The sequence below is a fragment of the Aedes aegypti genome, chromosome 3, assembly GCF_002204515.2.
Source record: "Aedes aegypti strain LVP_AGWG chromosome 3, AaegL5.0 Primary Assembly, whole genome shotgun sequence".
Lineage (NCBI taxonomy): Eukaryota > Metazoa > Arthropoda > Insecta > Diptera > Culicidae > Aedes > Aedes aegypti.
In genome coordinates, this window is record NC_035109.1 from 360,278,683 (window position 1) to 360,288,644 (window position 9,962).

The 9,962-nt window shown below is 37.2% G+C and overlaps 1 long non-coding RNA gene across 1 annotated transcript; it reads left to right on the top strand.

Annotated features, from left to right (window-relative positions):
- The first annotated feature begins 6,927 nt into the window (after positions 1–6,927).
- LOC110678742 lies at positions 6,928–7,805 on the top strand. The gene is made up of 3 exons (XR_002501899.1): positions 6,928–7,023; positions 7,082–7,196; positions 7,260–7,805. It is a non-coding gene; the product is annotated as an uncharacterized LOC110678742 (long non-coding RNA).
- The last annotated feature ends 2,157 nt before the right edge of the window (positions 7,806–9,962 follow it).

Here is a 9,962-nt window from a genome sequence, read left to right on the forward strand (position 1 = left end):
CTGGATCGTAGAATACATGCCGACTATAACACGCAGATCAAAATGGTTCTACCCAGTGAAACCAGTTGCAATTGGAGACATAGTCATAATAGTTGACTCCAGCTTTCCCAGAAATTGCTGGCCCAAAGGGAAAGTCATCGCTGTGAAGATGTCCAAGGATGGTCAAGTGCGATCAGCAACTGTGCAGACTATATCCGGTATTTATGATAAACCGGTCGTAAAATTAGCGGTGCTAGACATCGGGACAAATGGGAGTAAGCCGGATCAGGATCCAGTTACTGGGGGGGACTGTTGCGAACGCCCCTCGTAAATGAGCGCACCTTCAATTCACCGACCCGATGTACATTGACGTCGACTAGACAGGAGCAGAGTGACGGGGACAGAACCGACATGTGCGATTCGTTTATCATTGCGAGCTAAAAAGCAACATTGTGCATATAAAGTGCTGAATTATTGATAATTTGCGATAAATTTCCCTTAAATTAGAATTGAAAATTTGATATCCTACTTACGAACTACGGTAAAATTTGATATTATGTGCTACAGATCATGCATTAACATTAAATTCACTTTTCAGTAAAAGTTATAAATCTTCCTAAAGATCAGCCGCTGGTTTCAAGTTAATTTATGAATAAGAACATGTTATAACGGTAATTGAAGATCATATTGGTATAAAACTCTTAAAATGATGTATGAATTATGTAACCTTAGATACAGCCAACAAAGCGAAGTTGAATTTATCGCCCGGGATAAAAACGCAAGAAATTTACAAAACGTAAGCCAATTTATAAGTAACAATTTGTGAACTAACCTCACTGAAATCGATATTTCCAGGAAACTTTACCGTTGGCCTCAATAAACCTGTTTAAAATTTCGGAACATAGTTTTCTTCAGTTGCTAGCGCAACAGAAGGATTTTCTAGAGCAATTTATAAGATGAAAAAAACACTAATAAACGTTTGCCATTCGAAATAGTAGTTTGTATTTTTCACCTTATAAAGTTAAAAGTTATTTCGACCTAATAACCATTTCGCCAAACGGCTTTCGGCCTAACGACCTGCTCCCGTCAATCGCTGGAGAAAGTGTTGGGGGCATTAGTGGAGGATGGCTATAGCAATTTCTGTGGTGGTGGTTGGCTTTTAAAGGTATACCCAGACAATATCAAAGGGTTCTCAATGGATCACAGGTTTTAATGGTTTACGAAGTGGTTCAAAAATCCCTGGACAGCGCTTGACGGTCATCTTTTCAAGGTGAAACTTCGATAAGGCGGTAGGTCATTTGGCATAAAGTCGTTTGGCCAACAAACCAAGGGTTTCTTGAGATGACATTCATTTTTACGTTTCTATTGAACCCCTCTGGCGACATCAGGCTTATTTTGGAGTCAATTGATACAAACAATTTATTCATCAATCAATAATAAATAAACTAAAGCATATTAGGGCAGTTATTTCCAATAGTATTTCATTATTTATCTAGAAATCACTCTTTTCCTCACTAACTTTTTCCAATATTAATTCTTATTTTGTGTTTCTCTAGAATACATTTTTGTACTGAAGATTTTAATATATTCTTCTTCTTCTTTCTGGCGTTACGTCCCAACTGGGACAAAGCCTGCTTATTAACTAAGAGTTTCTTTGCCAAAGTTGCCAGTTTCGCATTCGTATATCGTGTGATAGGTACGATGATACTCTATGCCCAGGGAAGTCAAGGAAATTTCCATTACGTTAGAGTTTTAAACATTTTAAACGAAACATAATCTGCTCTCGTATATTGGCTATTTTTACTGCCAAAATAGATCTTAGGATTTAAGCTTTCAATGTTTTGCAAATAATTGAATAAATACAACATTCGATCATATATTTGTAGAAATAAAACTCAATTATTGAACATATCTTTTCTTCCATAAGAGTATTATAGGATTTTTTTTTCTCTTAATGAGAAATAATTTGAATTTATTTAGTTTTTCGCACCATTTCGTAAAATTCTGTAATAATTACCAACATATATCAACAAAATATATTCAACTAGTGGTCCCGGCAAACCTCGTTTTGCCTGTTGAAAAATGGCATGCAATCTACCATACAAAACGACAAATATATAAATATACGAAATATCGCATATCCTTAGCACTGCAATGCAGATGGACGACGACTTCGAACGAAGGTCTGCATGCGCGAAATGGTACTGCAGTATCATTATTATAACTAATAGCGATGGATAGCCGTTTCTCATCCCCTGTCATGTGGGACTCACGTCCTCATCGTCATCATCTCCATAACTGTTTCCAGTGTATGTTTGCCGTCTTCTTACAACAATAAATGACGTGGGCGGAAAGCCGCTGCAACTTGTGTACGGTAATGATGACAAATCAATACCCATTGGACGAAGGCGCCCGCTTGCACATTGTTAACGATCATTAGTGTTTGAATAGATGGACACCGCGGCGGTGACGACGACGGCGGCGAGGAATTTGTTTGCATATTACAATATTTTGCCATGTGATTGAACGGCGATCGATCGATGGGCCGGCGATTGGCAACACTGTGTGATCGATGTTATCGAAATGCATTTGGGGCGTTGGAAATTCAGAGTGACATATCTGTAATGTGAATATTAATATTTTGATAATAGTTTTCAGCATGTATGTGACAGCTTTCTGGGAAACACGCTTCAGAAATTACTCGCAACGGATACACAATTCACCCTGTACAAAACATTCATACTTCCGGTGGTTCTCTATGTTGAAAGAGGCAGATCAGAAAGCTTTCGGTACTTTCGAGCGTAAAGTGCTGCGGACAATATTTGTTGGAATGAGAAAATGTTGCGCGGTTTTATCAAGTATAGAAAGAAACAAATATTATTAAGCTTGTTGAATACGGCAGTCTTCAGTGGGCTGATCACAATGTGCAAATGTCGGAGGAAATGCAAATGCAATATTCAGCAGGGATCTCGTTAGAGTTGGGCGACTTCATGGAAGGTCACGAGTATATTGTATATTATTCATACTTGCAAAAAATAGAAAATTTCTAGTCATGCTTCCAATACTCAACGTATAACATTCCCACATAAATTAAAAGCTGCTTATTTCAATCAGGTATAATTACTTTGATAGAATAATACGTCCAATCGTTATATTCCATTTTAGAACTCAACACACCAATCAGGGCACGGAAAGGCTGGATCCGTTCAACTGTACGTCAATAAACTGCCTTCCACGGTGCTGACGGACAAGAATGTTTTGCTATGTGGAGGCACTCACGCGAGCTGCCGTAAGAAGCCTCTGTCTGCAGTGCCCTCAACAGTCCTCTAAACAAATGAACTGCTGTTAAATTCCTGGCGTGGGTGGGTGCTGTTGAACAATATGTTTTTCACGGCTGCATTTTGTCCACATTGATTGTTTTATCCTTGAGGTGTTCCATGTTCCGCGCGAGCAGCACTTGTCAAAAGTAGAACACATTTTATGGATGACTGGACGGGAACAACGGATCGTGGAGAGAGGAACAGACAGAATCATTCCGATGCACTAACAAAGCCATAAATCATCGTTCTGTCGGTACCGAGGGGAAAGCAAATAAATTGAAACATGTTCTCCAGAATTTCCTGCCACAAGTGCTAAATTCAATATTCTTGTTCGGTCGCATAGCTATCTTGTGACCAGTCAAGATCGCGTATGGTACCAAGGCATGTAGCTTTACAAAAAAAAAAAAAAAAAACGAATAAAAGTGAAACATGTGCAACGAGTTCATCATTTCTCGCGGATGTTGTATGCTGCGGGATGTGCCATAAATATTATCAGTTTTGCTGGTGTGGGGCTAGGACCATCGAGTGTGTAGTCTGCAGATCATATTATTGCGATTCATTCTCTGATGCCACAGGAAGTAATAAATAATGCACAGATCGGACTCGATTATCGGTGGTCGTATTTCACACATTCCTCAGCACAAATATGCAATAGAAACAAAATCTAGCGAAGTAATTTTAACTTTGAGATGACATTTATATTGACCTGTTTTAAGAAACGCTAGAGAATTTATCAAATAAATACATAGATTACAAAATATATATTCCTTCGAAATCCTGATAGGATTTCCCTCGAAATTCTGAGAGGATTTCCATCGAGATACTAAGAGAATTTCCTTCGGAATCTGCGAGGATTTCCTTCAACATCCTGTGAGGATTTTCTTCGAAATCCTGAGAGGATTTCCTCTGAAATCCTGAAAGGATTTCCTTCGAAATCCTGAGAGGATTTTCTTCGAAATCCCGCGAAGATTTCCTTCGAAATCCTGAGAGGATTTCCTTCGAAATTCTGAGAGGATTTCCATCGAAATCCTAAGAGAATTTCCTTCGGAATCCTGCGAGGATTTCCTTCAACATCTTGAGAGGATTTCCTTCGAAATCCTGAGAGGATTTCCTTCGAAATCCTGAGAGGATTTCCTTCGAAATTCTGAGAGGATTTCCATCGAAATCCTAAAAGAATTTCCTTCGGAATCCTGCGAGGATTTCCTTCAACATCCTGTGAGGATTTTCTTCGAAATCCTGAGAGGATTTTCTTCGAAATCCTGAGAGGATTTCCTTCGAAATCCTGAGAGGATTTTCTTCGAAATCCTGAGAGGATTTCTTTCGACATCCTGAGAGGGTTTTCTTCGAAATCCTGAGAGAATTTCCTTGGAAATCCTACGAGGATTTTCTTCGAAATCCTACGAGGATTTTATTAGAAATCCTAAGAGGATTTCCTTAGAAATCCTGAAAAGATTTCCTTTGAAATCCAAAAAGGATTTTCTTCGAAATTCTAGAGGATTTACTCGAAAAACTTGAAGGATTTCATTCGAAATCTTGAGAGGATTTTCTTCGAAGTACTAAGAGTCCTTCGAGATCCGTAGGGGATTTCCTTCGAAATTCTAAGAGACTTTCCTTTGAAATCCTAAGAGGATTTCTTTTGAAATTCTCAGAGGATCTCCTTCGAAATCCTAAAAGGATTTAATTCGAAATCCTAAGTGGATTTCCTTCAAAATCCTAAGAGGATTTCCTTCGAAATCCTAAAAGAATTTCCTTCAGAATCTTAAGAGGATTTCCTCCGAAATTCTGAGAGAATTTTCTTTGAAATCCTAAGAGAATTTCCTTCGATATTTCGAGAGGATTTCCTTCGAAGACCTAAGAGTCCTTCGAGATCCGGAGAAGATTTTCTTCGAAATTCTAAGAGCATTTTCTTTGAAATCCTAAGAGAATTTCTTTTTAAATTCTCAGAGGATCTCTTTCGAAATCCTAAGAGGATTTCCTTTGAAATCCTGAGAGAATTTCCTTCGAAATCCTAAGAGGATTTCCTTTGAAATCATGAGAGGATTTCCTTCAAAATCTTGAAAGGATTTCCTTCGCAATCCTGAGAGGATGTCCTTCAATATTCCGAGAGTATTTACTTCGAAATTCTGAGAGAATTTTCTTCCAAATCTTGAGAGGATTTCCTTGGAAATCCTGGGAGAATTGCCTCCGGAATCCTGAGAGGATTTCCTTCGAAATCCTGTGAGGATTTCCTTCGAAATCCTGTGAGGATGTTCTTCGAAAACCTGAGAAAATTTTCTCTACGAAATCCTGAGAGGATAACCTTTGAAATTCTGAGAGGATTTCCTACGAAATCCTGGGAGGATTTCCTATGAAATCTTGAGAGGATTGCCTTCGAAATCTCTAGATTTCTGAATTTCCTGAGAGGATTTTCTTAGAATTGCTGTGATAATTTCATTCGAAATTCTGAAAGGATTTGGAAATCCTGGGAGGAATGCCTTCGAAATCCTGAGAGGATTTCCTCCAAAATCCTGAGAGGATTTTCTTCGAGATCCTTTGAGGATTTCCTTCGAAATACTAAGAGGATTTCTTTCAAAATCCTGAGAGATATTTTCTCAAACTTTTGATGGTTAGTTGGTTTGACTTTATTAACGAGATTTTTAGCCCTGGGCTAGTTCATCTCGGGACCAACGGCTTTACTTCCCTTCCGAAGGAAGTCGTCACTATAACTTTTTACGTCATAAGTGACTATGTCGGGGATGGGATTCGATCCCAGGTCATCGGCGTGAGAGGCGAGTGTTCTAACCACTACGCCAGGTCCGTCCCCTTCAAACTTTTGAGAGGATTTCCTTCGAAATCGTGTGAAGATTTTCTTCAAAACCCTGAAACGATTTCCAGCAAACTGCAGAGAGGATTTCCTTCGAAATCCTGAGTGTTTTCTGAGAAATCCTGAAAAGGATTTCCTCTGAAATCCTGAGAGGATTTCCTTCGAAATCCTCAGAGCATTTTCTTCAAAATCTTGAGAGGATTTCCTTCGAAATCCTGAGAGGATTTCCTACGAAATCCTGATAGGATTTCCTTGGAAATCCTGATAGGATTTCCTTCGAAATCCTGATAGGATTTCCTTCGAAATCCTGATAGGATTTCCTTCGAAATCCTGATAGGATTTCCTTCGAAATCCTGATAGGATTTCCTTCGAAATCCTGATAGGATTTACTTCGAAATCTTGATACACGCAGAAAAAACACCTTAGTTTGAAACAACCAAAATTTTGGTTAAATTTCAAACTAACAATCTTGTTGTATTTAATCCAAAATTTGTTGTTCCAAACTCATTGCTTTGTTTGAAACTAATTTGTTTTATAGGCTGTTTCAATGTAGAATCTTTGTTTCTTTTTAATGTATATAATGGTTGTTTCGAACTAATTTTTTAGTTTGTTTTCACAAACAACTGGTTTGATTTTACCAAAAACAAGGTTGTTTGTTTCTCCGACTAACAATAATTGTCAAGATAAATAAAAGGTTTGATTCTACCAAAGCAATGCTTTGAAACAAACTAAGATTTTAATCACGTTAAAAACAACCAAAGTTTTAGTTTGTTACAAACTAATCTCATGTGTTGTTTCTTTTTTTTGCTTTCCGTCAAATAAAGGTATAGTTAACTGCAGTTACCCTCGGAATCGAAAAGAGAACAACATAATTGAGTGTGTTTTCAGTGAAAGGTTTTTCAATTGAATATTCTTATGAATGTAATTTGAGTGAGTATTCATTCTTTATCTTATCTAAATAATACTTTCATTTTTCAAGGTCCGGTTGAACTCTTTCGTTAAAATGAATGTGAAAATATTCATGTATCCAAGGCAACGAGAAACTGATGCTGCTTCTGGTCCTCCATTTTTCTATTCTATTCTTCAGCAGAGTGGTAAGACAAACTTCCTCAAAGTTTTGGATGTGCTGATTATAAATATCGTAAATTTAATTTCAGATGAACAGAAAGTGAGTTATGGCTAGAAACCGCCAGTAGAGATCATCTTTGACGGCGACATTCTTTTGATAGAAGGGCTTGTTGTTTCAGGATTGTAAATAATAATTATTAAAAAAAAACATGTATTTCATGGAATCTTGAATAAATGATACTACAACAAACATGCTTTGTCATCAATAAAAAAAATGAAAAGATAAAACGCGAATAAGTACCTCACCCAAAACCAGAAAATTGGTTGAATCAACCAGCAAATTTGTTTGTTTTGAAATGATTCTTGTTTGAATCAAACCACTGTTCTTAGTTTGAAACAACCTACGTTCTTGGTTGTTTCAAGAACTGTCAAATTGAACAACAAATGATTTGGTTGTTTCAACCTAAGATTTGTTGAAATCATCTAGAATATGTTGGTACGAACAACATGAAATCTTAGTTTGTTTTCAACAATGCATTTGGTTGATTCAAACCCTAATTTTGTTTGTGCATAATTCAAACTAATGTTTTGTTTGAAATGAACTAATAATTGGTTGTTTTTACTATTTATTTTTCTCCGTGTAGGATTTCCTTCGAAATCCTGATAGGATTTCCTTCGAAATCCTGATAGGATTTCCTTCGAAATCCTGATAGGATTTCCTTCGAAATCCTGATAGGATTCACTTCGAAATCCTGATAGAATTTCCTTCGAAATCCTTATAAAATTTCCTTCGAAATGCTTATAGGATTTCCTTCGAAATCCTAAGAGGATATACATCGAAATTCTTAGAAGATTTCCTTCGAAATCCTGAGAGGATTTCCATCGAAATTCTTATAGGATTTTCTTCGAAATCCTGAGAGCATTTCCTTCAAAATCTTGACAGGATTTCCTTCGAAATCCTGATAGAATTTCCTTCGAAATCCTGATAGGATTTTTTTTAGAAATCCTGTGATAGGATTTCCTTCGAAATCCTGTGATAGGATTTCCTACGAAATTTTGTGATAGGATATCCTTCGAAATCCTGATAAGATTTCCTTAGAAATCCTGATAGGATTTCCTTCGAAATCCTGATAGAATTTTCTTCGAATCCCTGGATGGATTCTTCATGAATCCCTGGACGGATTCCTCATGGAATTTTTTGAGGATTTTTTATGGAATCATTCGAAGTATTGCTGATGGATTCCTTGGAAAAAAGTTGAGTAAAAACCTAAATAATATAAAAGTAGGTATCCAAATAGCTACTTAGCAAGTTCCTAGCGTAAAGGTTTCTTGATGGAATCCCTAGAAAGATTCCTGAAAGAATTCCTGCAAGGATTCCATAAGGAATCCTTGGAAGGATTGCTGGTAAAATCCTTGGAAGGATTTCTTATTAAATCCTTGAACGGATTCTTCTGAAGGAATCTTTGGAAGGATTCCTGATGAAATTCCCTGGAAGGATTCCTTATGGACTCTATGGACGGATTGCTGATGGAAACCGTGGAAAGTTTCCTGGTGAAATCCCTGTAAGGTTTCCTGATGAAATCCTAGGAAAGATTCCTGATGGAATGTATCGAGGGAATCTCTAGAAGGATTCAAAAAAAATGAAAGAATCCCTGAAAGGATTCGTGAAGGAGCCCCTGGGGGATTGCTGATGAAATCTTTGGAAGGATTCGTGATTAAATCCTTAGATGGATTTCAGATTGACTCCTTGGAAGGATTTCTGATAGAATCTGTGGGAGGGTTCCTGGTGGAATCTCTGGAAGAATTCAGATTCCATCAGATGGAATCCATGGAAGAAATTTCAATGGAATCTCTGGAAGATTTATCAAGGGAATCTTTAGAAGTATTAAAAAAAAAAAAAGAATCCCTGAAAGGATTTCTTGAAGAATCCCTTGGAGGATTGCTGATGAAATTTTTGGATGATGAAATATTTAGAAGGATTCCGGATGGACTCCCTGGAAGGATTTCTGATGGAATCCGTGGAAGGGTTCCTGGTGAAATCCCTGATTGAATCCCTGGAAGAATTCCTGATGGAATTCTAGGAAGAATGCTCTTAAGAAAATGAATGATAAAGCTGAAGATCAATCGAAGTCGCATATTAAATCTTTAAAAGCACAAATCTTTCCCACCATTCAAACTGAAACCTTCGATTGTTCATTCGTCTGTTGGTGACCAAACGATCATGTTTTCAGCTTAATCCAATATATGGTTCTCTTGACTTTTGCTCTTGATGATTTGGGGCATTGATTCGTTTTATCTTCACCTTAAGCTGAGAAGAAGGTTGAGCACAAGTTGGAAAAGGAACACCAAAGGAACGAGGAGTGAGTGAGTAATTTAGTTAGTAAGTGAGTAGGTAGTTAATTAAGTATTAAGTTAGTAATAATGTAATCAAATAGTAAAGTAAGTAAGTAACAAAGTAAGTAAATATGTAAGTAAGTAAGTAAGTAAGTAAGTAAGGAAGTTGATAAGTAAGTAAGTAAGTAAGGAAGCAAGCAATAAAAAATGTGTTAGTTTGCTAAAAACCGTGAAACTGTAAAGGGAAAGGTCGTAAACGTTCTTGGTGGAACAGATATCCAACAATTTCTTTGTTGGTCTTCATTCCTATAGAAAATGTATCGAACTACTAAATAGCAGTCGCGTTCCTTTGCCCTCCTGAACATTTTACCCATCGTCGGAAACAATTATTGATGGTTGACAGTCGTGAGACACACATTCGTTGTCACCTCGTTTCCTGTACCGCTTGAAAAAGAAAC